At 49.5% G+C, this 17,285-nt stretch overlaps 2 long non-coding RNA genes across 2 annotated transcripts; both read right to left on the reverse strand.

Moving 5' to 3' along the window:
• Positions 1-330: 330 nt before the first annotated feature.
• On the reverse strand, positions 331-3,973 carry LOC121275000. The gene is made up of 2 exons (XR_005942339.1): positions 3,793-3,973; positions 331-806 (listed from the first exon to the last, which is right to left on the reverse strand). It is a non-coding gene; the product is annotated as an uncharacterized LOC121275000 (long non-coding RNA).
• A 9,532-nt stretch (positions 3,974-13,505) lies between these two features.
• Positions 13,506-17,054, reverse strand: LOC121275002. Its single transcript, XR_005942341.1, has 2 exons — positions 16,968-17,054; positions 13,506-13,981 (listed from the first exon to the last, which is right to left on the reverse strand). It is a non-coding gene; the product is annotated as an uncharacterized LOC121275002 (long non-coding RNA).
• Between the last annotated feature and the right edge of the window lie 231 nt (positions 17,055-17,285).

Here is a 17,285-nt window from a genome sequence, read left to right on the forward strand (position 1 = left end):
CTCTGACAGTGCGGCACTCCCTCAGTACTGACCCTCTGACAGTGCAGCACTCCCTCAGTACTGACCCTCTGACAGTGCAGCACTCCCTCAGTACTGACCCTCTGACAGTGTTGCACTCCCTCAGTACTGACCCTCTGACAGTGCAGCACTCCCTCAGTATTGACCCTCTGACAGTGTTGCACTCCCTCAGTACTGACCCTCTGACAGTGCTGCACTCCCTCAGTCCTGGTGTTGTTGTCTCTGCTACTCTCTGTCCCTGACACTGATGGATTGTGTGAGTGATGGGCTGTGTTGAAAGCTGCTGCAGTTGGAGAGAGTGAGGAGTCCGGGTGAAGTTTCATTGATCTGTTTATTGTATTTTGGGACACAGGGTGATCTTATCCTGACCTGGGGGAGGCACAGGATCAGGAATTACACATCCCTAATTTGCCTCTTTGATCTCGATTTTACCCGTCTCGTTTGACCTGGACAATGTGATGGTTTTTTCTGTAGTTATTGTCTTCTCTCCTTTCCATAATGTTGAAAACAGCCAAATTCCAGTCTGGAACTCAGCTCTGATGTTGACAGAATCACTAGAACGGTTTAACTGCTGTTTATTTCTGCCCTTTTCAGAGCTAATTTCAAAATCTGTCTTGTCACAGTGATCCACTCTGACCTGAACGGTCTGTCCGCAGTTGTTAATCACGGTCACTCGGGACATCTCCCAGTTCTCTTCCCGCTGATCCGATTGGTGTGCTGGGAATTCTGTCCAATGTGGACTCTCTCTGTCACAGACAGAAAACCAAATTCCCGACAGTGAGTCAAATCTGGGAGAGAGGGAGCAGAGCAAATTGGGAGAGAGTTATTGAATTGAAGATTGGCACAAGTACAGGAGAGAGAAAGCCTGAGAGAGGGAGAGACAGAGAGTTTGACCGAGAGGGAGAGACAGAGAGAGAAAGACAAAGAGTGAGATAGATAGATAGATAGAGAGAGATAGACAGACTGTGAGAGACAGCGAGAACCATAGAGAGACATTAAGACAGAGAGAGAGAGAGGGAGGCAGAGAGAGAGACAGGGAGGTAGAGAGAGAGAAAGAGAGGGAATGAGTTGGAGTGAGATAGACAGGGAGTGAGACAGAGGGAGAGAGAGACAGAGAGAGAGAGAGAGGCAGATTGTGAGAGAGAGAGAGAAACATAGAAGCCAGGAGCAGGAGGAGGCCATTCAGCCCTTCGAGCCTGCTCCCCCATTCATTATGATCATGGCTGATCATCCAACTCAATATCCTGCTCCCGCTTTCTCCCCATATCCTTAGATCCCTTTCACCCCAAGAGCTTTATCTGACTCCTTCTTCAAAACATACAATGTTTTGGCCTCAACTACTTTCTGTGGTAGTGAATTCCACAGGTTCACCACTCTCTGGGTGGAGACATTTCCCCTCATCTCAGTCCTAAATGGTCTACCCCGTACCCTCAGACTGTGACCCCTGGTTCTGGACTCCCCCCACCATCGGGAACATCCTTCCTGCATCTACCCTGTCTAGTCCTGTTAGAATTTTATAGGTTTCTATGAGATCCCCCCTCATTCTTCTGAACTCCAGCGAATATAATCCTAACCGACTCAATCTCTCCTCATATGTCAGTCCCACCATCCCAGGAATCAGTCTGGTAAACCTTCGCTGCTCTCCCTCTATAGCCAGAACATCCTTCCTCAGATAAGGAGACCAAAACTGTACACAATATTCCAGGTGAGGTCTCACCAAGGCCCTGTACAATTGCAGCAAGACTTCCCTGTTCCTGTACTCGAATCCTCTGACTATGAAGACCAACATACCATTTGCCTTCGTTACCGCCTGCTGTACCTGCATGTTTACCTTCAGCGACTGGTGTACAAGGACACCCAGGTCTCGGTGCACATTCCCCTCTCTCAATTTATAACCATTCAGATAATAATCTGCCTTCCTGTTTTTGCCACCAAAGTGGATAACCTCACACTGATCCACATTATACTGCATCTGCCATGCATTTGCCCACTCACTCAGCTTGTCCAAATCACACTGAAGCATCTCTGCATCCTCCTCACAGCTCACCCTCCCACCCAGCTTTGTGTCATCTGCAAATTTGGAGATATTACATTTAGTTCCTTCATCTAAATCATTAATATATATTGTGAATAACTGGGGTCCCAGCACCAATCCCTGCAGTACCCCACTAGTCACTGCCTGCCATTCAGAAAAAGACCCGTTTACTCCTACTCTTTGTTTCCTGTCTGCCAATCAGTTTTCTATCCATCTCGATACATTACCCCCAATCCCATGTGCTTTAATTTTACAGCCCAATCTCTTATGTGGGACTTTGTCGAAAGCCTTCTGAAAGTCCAAATAAACCACATCCACTGGCTCCCCCTCATCAACTCTACTAGTTACATCCTCGAAAAATTCCAGTAGATTTGTCAAGCATGATTTCCCTTTTGTAAATCCATGCTGACTCTGTCCGATTCTGTCTCTGTTTTCCACCTGCTCAGCTATTAAATCTTTTATAATGGACTCTAGAATTTTCCCCACTACCGACGTCAGGCTGACTGGTCTATAATTCCCTGTTTTCTCTCTGCCTCCCTTTTTAAATACTGGGGTTACATTAGCTACCCTCCAATCTGTAGGAACTGTCCCTGAGTCTATACAATCTCGGAACCAATGATCCACTATTTCTAGGGCCACTCCCTTCAGGACTCTGGGGTGTAGATTATCAGGCCCTGGGGATTTATCGGCCTTCAATCCCATCAGTTTCCCCAACACCATTTCTCTTCTAATAATGATTTCTTTCAGTTCCTCCCTTTCACTAACCCCTGTGTTCCCCAACATTTCTGGTATGTTATTAGTTCCTCCTTTGTGAAGACAGAACCAAAGTCTGTATTTAGTTGGTCAGCCATTTCTTTGTTCCCCATTATAAATTCCCCTGTTTCTGACTGTAAGGGACCTACATTTGTCTTCACCAATCTTTATCTCTTCACATACCTTTAGAAACTTTTACAGTCAGTTTTTATGTTCCCCGCAAGCTTACTCACTTAATCTATTTCCCCTTCTTAATCAATCCCTTGATCCTCCTTTACTGAATTCTAAACTGCTCCCAGTCCTCAGGTCTGTTGTTTTTTTTAGCCAATTTGTATGCCTCTTCCTTGGATCTTGGAGAGAGAGAGAGGGAGAGAGAGGGCGAGACAGAGGGAGTGAAAGAGACAGACAGCGAGGCAGAGAAAGGGAGAGAAATGATGAGAGAGAGAGACAGAGGGACAGGGAGAGTAAGACAGAGAGAGATAAAGATATAGGGACAGAGAGGGAGAGAGATGATTTGGAGAATAGAGAGAGAGAGAAAGAGAGCGAGACAGAGCGACACAGGCAGAGAGAACAGAGAGAGAGTAAAACAGAGACAAAGACAGAGATTGAGCGAGAGAGTGAGAAAGAGAGACAAAGACTGAGAGTGAGATAGAAACAGACAGAGAGAGAGGGAGACAGACAGACAGAGATAGGATGAGAGCGACAGAGAGAGAGAAAAAGAGAAGAAAGAGACAGACAGACAGGGAGAGAGAAATACAGAGAAAGACCGAGAGAGGCTGAGACAGAGAAGCAGAGAGAGACGGAAAGAGATACAGAGAGAGAGAAAGAGGGAGAAAGAGAGAGGGAGAGTGACAGAGAGAGATAGAGAGAGAGGGAGAGAGACAGAGGGGAGAGAGAGAGAGAGAGACAGAGAGAGGGGGAGATTGGTGGGGGAGAGACTCAGGGGGCTGCTGAGAGATTCCCCAACATCTCACTAAGAGACTTACTGACAACGTCGAGATTCCCGTCTGGTCTGAAAGTCTGGGGACTCTGGGTAAGGCTGCTCTTTATAAAGGATCCGGTGAGGAACTGATCCCACCCCCTGATTTTCATATTGGGAATTCACCGTCAGCTGGTTTAAGGGGAATTCTCAGTCAGTGAGTAGCCCGAGGCTCCGACTGGGAATGTTCTCTGTTTCCAATAAAGATCCAGAGAGTCAGGAACAGGGAGAGAATGAGACTGAACAGAAAACACACATCAGAGTGAACTAAAGGGAGGGAGAGAGAGAGAATCTGCAAACTGAAAGAGAGATAGACATGGAGCCCAGGGAGAATGAAGATGGAATTAACACAGGGGAGAGTGTAGAGGGAGATTTACTCTGTATCTAACCCCGTGCTGTACCTGTCCTGGGAGTGTTTGATGGAGACAGTGTAGAGGGAGATTTACTCTGTATCTAACCCCGTGCTGTACCTGTCCTGGGAGTGTTTGATGGGGTCAGTGTAGAGGGAGATTTACTCTGTATCTAACCCCGTGCTGTACCTGTCCTGGGAGTGTTTGATGGAGACAGTGTAGAGGGAGATTTACTCTGTATCTAACCCCGTGCTGTACCTGTCCTGGGTGTGTTTGATGTGGTTAGTGTAGAGGGAGATTTACTCTGTATCTAACCCCGTGCTGTACCTGTCCTGGGAGTGTTTGATGGGGACGGTGTAGAGGGAGATTTACTCTGTATCTAACCCCGTGCTGTACCTGTCCTGGGAGTGTTTGATGGGGACAGTGTAGAGGGAGATTTACACTGTATCTAATCCCGTGCTGTACCTGTCCTGGGAGTGTTTGATGGGGACAGTGTAGAGGGAGGTTAACTCTGTTTCACACCATGGCCCCTCACCCCCTCCCTCCCTATCTCTGTAACCACCTCCAGCCCCTACAATTCTCATCCTCCTGTTCAAATCCATCCCTCACCCCCTCCCTCCATATCGCTGTTACCTCCTCCAGCCCCTACAATTCTCATCCTCCTGTTCAAATCCCTCCCTCACCCCCTCCCTCCCTATCTCTGTAACCTCCTCCAGCCCCTACAATTCTCACCCTCCTGTTCAAATCCCTCCCTCACCCTCTCCCTCCCTATCTCTGTAACCTCCTCCAGCCCCTACAATTCTCACCCTCCTGTTCAAATCCCTCCCTCACCCTTCTCTTCCTAATAGGACAGAGTGTTTGGAAAGGGCTAGGAATCTAACTTCAAGCACATCAGATAAAGGGACGACAATGAGAAAGGGGATGGGAAATACAGGACTGAGTGTGTTGTGTCTGAATGCACGCAGTATACGAAATAAGGTAAATGAGCTTGTGGCGCAGATTGAAATTGGCAGTACGATGTGGTGGGCATTACAGAGACATGGCTGCAAGGGGATCAGGACTGGGAGCTAAATATCCAAGGATATACATCCTATCGAAAAGATAGGCATGTTGGCAGAGGGGGTGGGGTTGCTTTGTTAGTAAGAAATGAAATTAAATCGATAGCAAGAAATGACGTAGGGCCAGATGATGTAGAATCTGTGTGGGTAGAGTTGAGGAACCGCAAAGGTAAAAAAACCATAATGGGAGTTATGTACAGGCCCCCGAACAGTAGTCAGGATGTGGGGCACAAGATACACCAGGAGATAGAAAAGGTGTGTAAGAAAGGCAAGGTTACAGTGATCATGGGGGATTTCAATATACAGGTAGACTGGGAAAATCAGGTTGGTAGTGGATCCCAAGAAAAGGAATGTGTGGAATGTCTACGAGATGGCTTTTTGGAGTAGCTTGTGGTGGCGCCCACTAGGGAACAGGCAATTCTAGATTTAGTGATGTGTAATGAGGCAGATTTGATAAGGGAGCTTAAGGTGAAGGAACCCTTAGGAGGAAGTGACCATAATATGATAGAACTTACCCTGCAACTTGAGAGGAAAAAGCTGGAATCAGATGTAACGGTATTACAGTTGAATAAAGGCAACTACAGAGGCATGAGGGAGGAGCTGCCCAGAATTGACTGGGAGATGAGCCTAGCAGGAAAGACAGTGGAACAGCAATGGCAGGAGTTTCTGGGAGTAATTTGGGAGACACAGCAAAAATTCATCCCTAGGAAGAAGAAGCGTACTAAAGGGAGGATGAGGCAACCATGGCTGACAAGGGAATTCAGGGACAGCATAAAAGCTAAAGAGAAAGCATACAATGTGGCGAAGAGCAGTGGGTAACCAGGGGATTGGGAAGCCTACAAAGACCAACAGAGGACAACTAAAACAGAAATAAGGAGGGAGAAGACTAAATATGAGGGTAAACTAGCCAGTAATATAAAAGAAGATGGCAAGAGTTTTTTTAGACATATAAAGGGTAAGAGAGGCAAAAGTGGACATTGGGCCGCTGGAAAATGACGCTGGAGAAGTAGTAGTGGGGAACAAAGAAATGGCGGAGGAACTGAATAGGTACTTTGCGTCAGTCTTCACGGTGGAAGACACGAGTAACATCCCCAAAGTTCAAGAGAGTCGGGGGGGCAGATGTGAGTATGGTGGCCATTACCAAGGAGAAGGTGCTAGGAAAACTGAAAGGTCTGAAGGTGGATAAATCACCCGGACCAGATGGATTACAGCCCAGAGTTCTGAAGGAGATAGCTGAAGAGATAGTGGAGGCGTTAGTGGAGATCTTTGAGGAATCACTGGAGTCAGGCAGGGTCCCAGAGGACTGGAAAATCGCTAATGTAACCCCCCTGTTTAAGAAGGGAGTGAGGCAAAAGACGGGAAATTACAGGCCGATTAGCCTGACCTCGGTCGTTGGTAAGATTTTAGAGTCCATTATTAAGGATGAGATTTCAGAATACTTGGAAGTGCATGGTAAAATAGGGCAAAGTCAGCATGGTTTCATCAAGGGAAGGTCATGCCTGACAAACCTGTTAGAATTCTTTGAGGAGGTAACGAGTAGGTTAGACAAAGGAGAGCCAATGGATGTTATCTACTTGGACCTCCAGAAGGCCTTTGACAAGGTGCCGCACAGGAGGCTGCTCAGTAAGATGAGTCCATGGTGTTAGAGGCAAGGTACTAGCATGGATAGAAGATTGGCTGTCTGGCAGGAGGCAGAGAGTGGGGATAAGGGGGTCCTTCTCAGGATGGCGGCCGGTGACTAGAGGGGTTCCGCAGGGGTCAGTGTTGGGACCACAATTTTTCACTTTATACATTAATGATCTAGATGAAGGAACTGAGGGCATCCTGCCTAAGTTTGCAGATGATACAAAGATAGGTGGAGGGACAGGTAGTATCGAGGAGGCGGGGAGGCTGCAGAAGGATTTGCACAGGTTAGGAGAATGGGCAAAGAAGTGGCAGATGGAATACAACGTGGGGAAGTGTGAGGTCATGCACTTTGGTAGGAAGAATAGAGCTATAGACTATTTTCTAAATGGGGAGAGAATTCAGAAATCTGGAATGCAAAGGGACTTGGGAGTCCTAGTCCAGGATTCTCTTAAGGTTAACTTGCAGGTTGAGTCAGTAGTTAGGAAGGCAAATGCAATGTTGACATTTATTTCGAGAGGACTAGAATATAAAAGCAGGGATGTGCTGCTGAGGCTTTATAAGGTCTGGTCAGACCACATTTAGAATATTGTGAGCAATTTTGGGCCCCGTATCTCAGGAAGGATGTGCTGGTCCTGGAGAGGGTCCAGAGGAGGTTCACGAGAATGATCCCAGGAATGAAAGGCTTAACATATGAGGAACGTTTGAGGACTCTGGGTCTATACTGGATGGAGTTTAGAAGGATGAGGGGGGATCTGATTGAAACTTACAGAATACTGAAAGGCCTGGATAGAGTGGATGTGGGGAAGATGTTTCCATTAGTAGGAGAGATTAGGACCCGAGGGCACAGCCTCAGAGTAAAGGGAAGACCTTTTAGAACAGAGATTAGGAGAAACTTCTTTAGCCAGAGAGTGGTGAATCTATGGAATTCATTGCCACAGAAGGCTGTGGAGACCAGGTCATTGAGTGTATTTAAGACTGAGATAGATAGGTTCTTGATTGGTAAGGGGATCAAAGGTTACGGGGAGAAGGCGGGAGAATGGGGCTGAGAAACCTATCAGCCATGATTGAATGGTGGAGCAGACTCGATGGACTGACTGGCCTAATTTCTGCCCCTATGTCTTATGCTTCCTGTATCTGCCCTTCAAGTCTCCCTGGGGTTAACTGTGCCCACATCCCCAGTTCTTTACCTGCCATGTCTCCCCTCAGCTCCTGGTCTGAGGAGAAGCTCCCTGAAAATTCCCAGCTGCTCCTCCTATTCCCCGACTACCTGTCTTCATTCCCCCTTCCCACGTTCTGTCCCTCTCGGGTTTAAAGGGGTGACAGAGGAAGGGTTCTGACCTACAGACCTACAGCTCGTAGACATCAGCTGCCCCTTGCTGCTCTCCTGGACGCTCTAACCCCCTGTCCTTCCCCATGATTCCCACCTCCTGAAGGAGGGAATGATTCAATTCTTCCAAAAGAATTACTCCTCTCAGAGATCCATGCCTTGTCTCCCCTGTCAATGCCCCTTTCCGCTGCTCGAAATTCCTCTGTTTCACCCTCCCAAACTCAATAAAAGTCTGTCCGGGCTGTTTCCTCCCATTGCAAATCCTCTGCCGGTGAGCCCCAGCTCCCAACTCAGGTGCACTCAGAGCTCGGCACTTGTAGCTACGAAGAAGAGACATACAGGCTCGGAAACGTTAACTCTGTCCCTCTCTCTCTCTGCCGTCTGTCCAGGGGGCATTTATACCCGGGTGCCCAGAGCCTTACCCTGGGTCTCCAGGTCACCAGTCCTGTAACAACACCAGTCCCACCACCGTCTGCCCAGGACCTTGTCCAGGTTCCTGCCCCCTGGCCCTCGACATCACTGAGATGGTATCCCCACTCCCTCGACATTCGCTGTTGATTTAACTTTGGTGCAACACGTCCACGATTCTTCTTATTCCCCTCAGCAGCTGCTGATATGTCCAGCGAGAGAGAGGGAGAGAGAGAGACAGAGAGAGAGACTGTAGATGGCCCCTTCCCCGGAGAGTGTCATCGCCCACGGACCTCAAGCTGCTTCCACCGCCTCAGCCCCTGTGTGAGGATCCTCTTGGGACGAAGCAGACCGGGATCTTCCACCCTGTGTCTCTTTTCAATCCACTTCAAGAGTCGTAAAACCTCATTAAAATGCCGGCTCCTTTGAAACTGAAACTAAGACTCTAGTTCCCCCCTCCCTGAACACACCAAATTCAGAAAAACAGCTTGAACTTCAACTTGAAGCTAAGCCTCATTCCTAACAGCCAGTGATACAAATATATTTTGCTGAAACTATCTGTAACTCCCCGAGCAGCACAAAGGGAGCTGGGTGTCCTTGTACACCAGTCACTGACAGCTGGCGTGTAGCTGCACCAAGCAGTTAGCAAGGTAAATGCTATGTTGGCCTTCATTGTGAGAGGACTTGAGTACAGGAGCAAGGATGTCTTACTGCAGCTGTACAGGGCCTTGGTGAGACCACACCTGGAGTGTTGTGTGCAGCTTTGGTCTCCTTACCTAAGAAAGGATAGACTTGACACAGAGGGAGAGCAGCGAAGGTTCACCAGGCTGAGTCCTGGGATGGAGGGATTGTCGAGTGAGGAGAGATTGGGCTGACTAGGCCTGTATTCACTGGAGTTTAGAAGAATGAGAGGGGATCTCATTGAAACATATAAAATTCTGACAGGGATGGACAGACTGGACGCAGGGATGGACAGACTGGACGCAGAGATGGAGAGACTGGACGCAGAGACGGACAGACTGGACGCAGGGATGGACAGACTGGACGCAGGGATGGACAGACTGGACGCAGAGATGGAGAGACTGGACGCAGAGACGGACAGACTGGACGCAGAGATGGAGAGACTGGACGCAGTGATGGAGATACTGGACGCAGTGATGGAGATACTGGATGCAGTGATGGAGATACTGGATGCAGGGATGGACAGACTGGACACAGGGATGGAGATACTGGACACAGGGATGGACAGACTGAATGCAGGGATGGACAGACTGGACACAGGGATGGAGATACTGGACACAGGGATGGACAGACTGGATGCAGGGATGGAGTGACTGGATGCAAGGATGGACAGACTAGACACAGGGATGGACAGACTGGACACAGGGAGGATGTTTCCTCTGGCTGGGGGGGGTCTAGAACAAGGGGTCACAGTCTGAGGATACGGGGTAGAGCATTTAGGACTGAGATGAGGAGAAACTTCTTCACTAAGAGGCTGGTGAACCTGTGGAATTCTCTACCACAGAGGCTGTGGAGGCCAAGTCCCTGAATATATATTTAAGAAGGATATAGATAGGTTTCTGGACTCTAACAGTGTGAAGGGGGCGGGGAGAGAGCGGGAGTACGGCGTAGAGATAGAGGATCAGCCACATTCATAAGGAGCAGGGCTGAAGGGCTGAATGGCCTCCTCCTGTCCTAATTTCGATGTTTCTATGTGCTGTTCCCTGAGAGGGTCAGTCCCCACTTCCTCATTGCTGCTGTAAACTGCAGGAACCTGCAGAGATTCTGGGACAGGAATAACTGGTTTCACATCAGACAGAAATAACCGGGGGCTAAAGAGGATCAGAAACTGAGCGAGAAGCAGCAGCGAAACCAAAGGAGGATTCTACACAGGGATTGGAGGCTGGGGTTACATCGTCATCTGACAGTGCAGCACTCCCTCAGTTATGACCCACTGACAGTGCGGCACTCCCTCAGTACTGACCCTCTGACAGTGCAGCACTCCCTCAGTACAGACCATCTGACAGTGCAGCACTCCCTCAGTACTGACCCTCCGACAGTGCAGCACTCCCTCAGTACTGACCCGCTGACAGTGCAGCACTCCCTCAGTACTGACCCTCTGACAGTGCAGCACTCCCTCAGTACTGACCCGCTGACAGTGCAGCACTCCTCAGTACTGACCCTCTGACAGTGCTGCACCGCCTCAGTACTGACCCTCCGACAGTGCAGCACTCCCTCAGTACTGACCCTCTGACAGTGCTGCACTCCCTCAGTACTGACCCTCCGACAGTGCAGCACTCCCTCAGTACTGACCCTCTGCCAGTGCGGCACTCCTCAGTACTGACCCCCTGACAGTGCAGCACTCCCTCAGTACTGACCCACTGACAGTGCAGCACTCCCTCAGTACTGACCCTCTGACCGTGCAGCACTCCCTCAGTACTGCCCCTCTGACAGTGCAGCACTCCCTCAGTACTGACCATCTGACAGTGCAGCACTCCCTCAGTACTGACCCTCTGACAGTGCTGCACTCCCTCAGTACTGACCCTCTGACAGTGCAGCACTCCCTCAGTACTGACCCTCTGACAGTGAGGCACTCCCTCAGTACTGACCCTCTGACAGTGCAGCACTCCCTCAGTACTGACCCTCTGACAGTGCAGCACTCCCTCAGCACTGACCCTCTGACAGTGCAGCACTCCCTCAGTACTGCCCCTCTGACAGTGCAGCACTCCCTCAGTACTGACCATCTGACAGTGCAGCACTCCCTCAGTACTGACCCTCTGACAGTGCTGCACTCCCTCAGTACTGACCGTCTGACAGTGCAGCACTCCTTCAGTACTGCCCCTCTGAGAGTGCAGCACTCCCTCAGTACTGACCCTCTGACAGTGCAGCACTCCCTCAGTACTGACCCTCTGACAGTGCGGCACTCCCTCAGTACTGACCCTTTGACAGTTCAGCACTCCCTCAGTACTGACACTCTGACAGTGCGGCACTCCCTCAGTACTGACCCTCTGACAGTGCAGCACTCCCTCAGTACTGACCCTCCAACAGTGCGGCACTCCCTCAGTACTGACCCTCTGACAGTGCAGCACTCCCTCAGTACTGACCCTCTGACAGTGCATCACTCCCTCAGTACTGACCCGCTGACAGTGCAGCACTCCCTCAGTACTGACCCTCTGACAGTGCGGCACTCCCTCAGTACTGACCCTCTGACAGTGAGGCACTCCCTCAGTACTGACCCTCTGACAGTGCAGCACTCCCTCATTACTGACTCTCTGACAGTGCGGCACTCCCTCAGTACTGACCCTCTGAGTGCAGCACTCCCTCAGTACTGACCCTCCAACAGTGCGGCACTCCCTCAGTACTGACCCTCTGACAGTGCAGCACTCCCTCAGTACTTACCCTCTGACAGTGCGGCTCTCCCTCAGTACTGACCCTCTGACAGTGCAGCACGCCCTCAGTACTGACCCTCTGACAGTGCAGCACTCCCTCAGCACTGACCCTCTGACAGTGCAACACTCCCTCAGTACTGACCCTCCAACAGTGCAGCTCTCCCTCAGTACTGACCCTCCAACAGTGTAGCACTCCCTCAGTACTGACCGTCAGACAGTGGAGCACTCCCTCAGTACTGACCCTCTGACAGTGCGGCACTCCCTCAGTACTGACCCTTTGACAGTTCAGCACTCCCTCAGTACTGACCCTCTGACAGTGCGGCACTCCCTCAGTACTGACCCTCTGACAGTGCAGCACTCCCTCAGTACTGACCCTCCAACAGTGCGGCACTCCCTCAGTACTGACCATCTGACAGTGCAGAACTCCCTCAGTACTGACCCTCTGACAGTGCAGCACTCCCTCAGTACTGACCATCTGACAGTGCAGCACTCCCTCAGTACTGACCCTCTGACAGTGCAGCACTCCCTCAGTACTGACCCTCTGACAGTGCAGCACTCCCTCAGTACTGACCCTCTGACAGTGCTGCACTCCCTCAGCACTGACCATCTGACAGTGCAGTGCTCCCTCAGTACTGACCCTCTGACAGTGCAGCACTCCCTCAGTACTGACCCTCTGACAGTGAAGCACTCCCTCGTTACTGACCCTCTGACAGTGCATTACTCCCTCAGTACTGACCCTCTGACAGTGCAGCACTCCCTCAGTACTGACCCTCTGACAGTGCAGCACTCCCTCAGTACTGACCATCTGACAGTGCAGCACTCCCTCAGTACTGACCCTCTGACAGTGCAGCACTCGCTCAGTACTGACCCTCTCACAGTGCGGCACTCCCTCAGTACTGACCCTCTGACAGTGCGGCACTCCCTCAGTACTGACCCTCTGACAGTGCTGCACTCCTTCGGTACTGACCCTCTGACGGCGCAGCACTCCCTCAGTACTGACCCTCTGACAGTGCAGCACTCCCTCAGTACTGACTCTCTGACAGTGCAGCACTCGCTCAGTACTGACCCTCCCACAGTGCGGCACTCCCTCAGTACTGACCCTCTGACAGTGTTGCACTCCCTCAGTACTGACCCTCTGACAGTGTTGCACTCCCTCAGTACTGACCCTCTGACAGTGCAGCACTCCCTCAGTACTGACCCTCTGACAGTGCGGCACTCCCTCAGTACTGATCCTCTGACAGTCCAGCACTCCCTCAGTACTGACCCTCTGACAGTGCAGCACTCCCTCAGTACTGACCCTCTGACAGTGTAGCAACCCCTCACTACTGACCCTCTGACAGTGCAGCACTCCCTCAGTACTGACCCTCTGACAGTGTTGCACTCCCTCAGTACTGACCCTCTGACAGTGTTGCACTCCCTCAGTACTGACCCTCTGACAGTGCTGCACTCCCTCAGTCCTGGTGTTGTTGTCTCTGCTACTCTCTGTCCCTGACACTGATGGATTGTGTGAGTGATGGGCTGTGTTGAAAGCTGCTGCAGTTGGAGAGAGTGAGGAGTCCGGGTGAAGATTCATTGATCTGTTTATTGTATTTTGGGACACAGGGTGATCTTATCCTGACCTGGGGGAGGCACAGGATCAGGAATTACACATCCCTAATTTGCCTCTTTGATCTCGATTTTACCCGTCTCGTTTGACCTGGACAATGTGATGGTTTTTTCTGTAGTTATTGTCTTCTCTCCTTTCCATAATGTTGAAAACAGCCAAATTCCAGTCTGGAACTCAGCTCTGATGTTGACAGAATCACTAGAACGGTTTAACTGCTGTTTATTTCTGCCCTTTTCAGAGCTAATTTCAAAATCTGTCTTGTCACAGTGATCCACTCTGACCTGAACGGTCTGTCCGCAGTTGTTAATCACGGTCACTCGGGACATCTCCCAGTTCTCTTCCCGCTGATCCGATTGGTGTGCTGGGAATTCTGTCCAATGTGGACTCTCTCTGTCACAGACAGAAAACCAAATTCCCGACAGTGAGTCAAATCTGGGAGAGAGGGAGCAGAGCAAATTGGGAGAGAGTTATTGAATTGAAGATTGGCACAAGTACAGGAGAGAGAAAGCCTGAGAGAGGGAGAGACAGAGAGTTTGACCGAGAGGGAGAGACAGAGAGAGAAAGACAAAGAGTGAGATAGATAGATAGATAGAGAGAGATAGACAGACTGTGAGAGACAGCGAGAACCATAGAGAGACATTAAGACAGAGAGAGAGAGAGGGAGGCAGAGAGAGAGAGAGGGAGGTAGAGAGAGAGAAAGAGAGGGAATGAGTTGGAGTGAGATAGACAGGGAGTGAGACAGAGGGAGAGAGAGACAGAGAGAGAGAGAGAGGCAGATTGTGAGAGAGAGAGAGAAACATAGAAGCCAGGAGCAGGAGGAGGCCATTCAGCCCTTCGAGCCTGCTCCCCCATTCATTATGATCATGGCTGATCATCCAACTCAATATCCTGCTCCCGCTTTCTCCCCATATCCTTAGATCCCTTTCACCCCAAGAGCTTTATCTGACTCCTTCTTCAAAACATACAATGTTTTGGCCTCAACTACTTTCTGTGGTAGTGAATTCCACAGGTTCACCACTCTCTGGGTGGAGACATTTCCCCTCATCTCAGTCCTAAATGGTCTACCCCATATCCTCAGACTGTGACCCCTGGTTCTGGACTCCCCCCACCATCGGGAACATCCTTCCTGCATCTACCCTGTCTAGTCCTGTTAGAATTTTATAGGTTTCTATGAGATCCCCCCTCATTCTTCTGAACTCCAGCGAATATAATCCTAACCGACTCAATCTCTCCTCATATGTCAGTCCCACCATCCCAGGAATCAGTCTGGTAAACCTTCGCTGCTCTCCCTCTATAGCCAGAACATCCTTCCTCAGATAAGGAGACCAAAACTGTACACAATATTCCAGGTGAGGTCTCACCAAGGCCCTGTACAATTGCAGCAAGACATCCCTGTTCCTGTACTCGAATCCTCTGACTATGAAGACCAACATACCATTTGCCTTCTTTACCGCCTGCTGTACCTGCATGTTTACCTTCAGCGACTGGTGTACAAGGACACCCAGGTCTCGGTGCACATTCCCCTCTCTCAATTTATAACCATTCAGATAATAATCTGCCTTCCTGTTTTTGCCACCAAAGTGGATAACCTCACACTGATCCACATTATACTGCATCTGCCATGCATTTGCCCACTCACTCAGCTTGTCCAAATCACACTGAAGCATCTCTGCATCCTCCTCACAGCTCACCCTCCCACCCAGCTTTGTGTCATCTGCAAATTTGGAGATATTACATTTAGTTCCCTCATCTAAATCATTAATATATATTGTGAATAACTGGGGTCCCAGCACCAATCCCTGCAGTACCCCACTAGTCACTGCCTGCCATTCAGAAAAAGACCCGTTTACTCCTACTCTTTGTTTCCTGTCTGCCAATCAGTTTTCTATCCATCTCGATACACTACCCCCAATCCCATGTGCTTTAATTTTACAGCCCAATCTCTTATGTGGGACTTTGTCGAAAGCCTTCTGAAAGTCCAAATAAACCACATCCACTGGCTCCCCCTCATCAACTCTACTAGTTACATCCTCGAAAAATTCCAGTAGATTTGTCAAGCATGATTTCCCTTTTGTAAATCCATGCTGACTCTGTCCGATTCTGTCTCTGTTTTCCACCTGCTCAGCTATTAAATCTTTTATAATGGACTCTAGAATTTTCCCCACTACCGACGTCAGGCTGACTGGTCTATAATTCCCTGTTTTCTCTCTGCCTCCCTTTTTAAATACTGGGGTTACATTAGCTACCCTCCAATCTGTAGGAACTGTCCCTGAGTCTATACAATCTCGGAACCAATGATCCACTATTTCTAGGGCCACTCCCTTCAGGACTCTGGGGTGTAGATTATCAGGCCCTGGGGATTTATCGGCCTTCAATCCCATCAGTTTCCCCAACACCATTTCTCTTCTAATAATGATTTCTTTCAGTTCCTCCCTTTCACTAACCCCTGTGTTCCCCAACATTTCTGGTATGTTATTAGTTCCTCCTTTGTGAAGACAGAACCAAAGTCTGTATTTAGTTGGTCAGCCATTTCTTTGTTCCCCATTATAAATTCCCCTGTTTCTGACTGTAAGGGACCTACATTTGTCTTCACCAATCTTTATCTCTTCACATACCTTTAGAAACTTTTACAGTCAGTTTTTATGTTCCCCGCAAGCTTACTCACTTAATCTATTTCCCCTTCTTAATCAATCCCTTGATCCTCCTTTACTGAATTCTAAACTGCTCCCAGTCCTCAGGTCTGTTGTTTTTTTTAGCCAATTTGTATGCCTCTTCCTTGGATCTTGGAGAGAGAGAGAGGGAGAGAGAGGGCGAGACAGAGGGAGTGAAAGAGACAGACAGCGAGGCAGAGAAAGGGAGAGAAATGATGAGAGAGAGAGACAGAGGGACAGGGAGAGTAAGACAGAGAGAGATAAAGATATAGGGACAGAGAGGGAGAGAGATGATTTGGAGAATAGAGAGAGAGAGAAAGAGAGCGAGACAGAGCGACACAGGCAGAGAGAACAGAGAGAGAGTAAAACAGAGACAAAGACAGAGATTGAGCGAGAGAGTGAGAAAGAGAGACAAAGACTGAGAGTGAGATAGAAACAGACAGAGAGAGAGGGAGACAGACAGACAGAGATAGGATGAGAGCGACAGAGAGAGAGAAAAAGAGAAGAAAGAGACAGACAGACAGGGAGAGAGAAATACAGAGAAAGACCGAGAGAGGCTGAGACAGAGAAGCAGAGAGAGACGGAAAGAGATACAGAGAGAGAGAAAGAGGGAGAAAGAGAGAGAGAGAGTGACAGAGAGAGATAGAGAGAGAGGGAGAGAGACAGAGGGGAGAGAGAGAGAGAGAGACAGAGAGAGGGGGAGATTGGTGGGGGAGAGACTCAGGGGGCTGCTGAGAGATTCCCCAACATCTCACTAAGAGACTTACTGACAACGTCGAGATTCCCGTCTGGTCTGAAAGTCTGGGGACTCTGGGTAAGGCTGCTCTTTATAAAGGATCCGGTGAGGAACTGATCCCACCCCCTGATTTTCTTATTGGGAATTCACCGTCAGCTGGTTTAAGGGGAATTCTCAGTCAGTGAGTAGCCCGAGGCTCCGACTGGGAATGTTCTCTGTTTCCAATAAAGATCCAGAGAGTCAGGAACAGGGAGAGAATGAGACTGAACAGAAAACACACATCAGAGTGAACTAAAGGGAGGGAGAGAGAGAGAATCTGCAAACTGAAAGAGAGATAGACATGGAGCCC

Source organism: Carcharodon carcharias, assembly GCF_017639515.1.
Source record: "Carcharodon carcharias isolate sCarCar2 chromosome 39 unlocalized genomic scaffold, sCarCar2.pri SUPER_39_unloc_8, whole genome shotgun sequence".
Taxonomy (NCBI): Eukaryota; Metazoa; Chordata; class Chondrichthyes; order Lamniformes; family Lamnidae; genus Carcharodon; species Carcharodon carcharias.